This window comes from Gorilla gorilla, chromosome Y (assembly GCF_029281585.2).
Source record: "Gorilla gorilla gorilla isolate KB3781 chromosome Y, NHGRI_mGorGor1-v2.1_pri, whole genome shotgun sequence".
NCBI classification, from domain to species: Eukaryota; Metazoa; Chordata; class Mammalia; order Primates; family Hominidae; genus Gorilla; species Gorilla gorilla.
The window spans coordinates 52046543-52047783 of NC_073248.2; positions in this window are offsets into that span (position 1 = coordinate 52046543).

The following is a 1241-nucleotide window of genomic DNA, read 5'->3' on the forward strand; positions in this document are numbered from 1 at the left end:
TTATGTACAGTATATAATAAATATTTGTTGAAATTTGATATTTTATGTATAGTATTTAATATACATTTGATGAAACGTGATATTTTATGTACAGTATAAACTATATGTTTGGTGAAATTTGATATTTCGTGTACAGCATATAATATATATTTGGTGTACTTTGATATTTTATGTACAGTATATAATATATATTTGGTCAAATTTGATATTTTATGTACAGTATGTAATATGTATTTGGTGTACTTTGATATTTTATGTACGGTATATAATATATATTTGGTGAAGTTTGATATTTTATGTAGAGTATATATTATGTATTTGGTGAAATTAGATATTTTATTTACAGTATATAATAAATATTTGTTTAAATTTCATATTTTATGTACAGTATATAATATATGTTTGGTGAAATTTCATATTTTATGTACAGTATAAATTAAATATTTACGGTACTTTCATATTTTATGTACAGTATATTATACATAGTTGGTGAAATTTGTTATTTTATGTACAATATGTAATACATATTTGGTGAAATTTGATATTTTATGTACAGTTTATAATGAATATTTAGTGCACTTTAATACTTTATGTACAGTATATAATATATATTTGGTGAAATTTGATATTTTATGTACAGTATATTATATATTTTCTGAAATTTGGTACTTCATGTACATTAAATAATATATATTTTTTGAAGTTGGATATTTTATGTACAGCATATAATATATATTTTGTGAAGTTTGATATTTTATTTACATTATGTAATATATATTTGGTGAAATTTGATACTATGTGCACAGTATTTAATATATATTTGGTGAAATTTGATATTTTATGTACAGTATATAATATATATTTGGTGAAATTTGATATTTTATGTACAGTATATTACATAATTTTTGAATTTTGATATTTTATGTACAGTATAATCTATATATTTGGTGCAATGTGATATTTCGTGTACAGTATATAATATATAAGCAGTGTATTTTCATATATTATGTATAGTATATAATACATATTTGGTGAAATTTGATATTTTATGTACAGTATATAATATATATTTGGTGAAATTTGATATATTATGTACAGTATATAATAAATATTTGTTGAAATTTGATATTTTATGTATAGTATTTAATATACATTTGATGAAACGTGATATTTTATGTACAGCATAAACTATATATTAGGTGAAATTTGATATTTCGTGTACAGCATATAATATATATTTG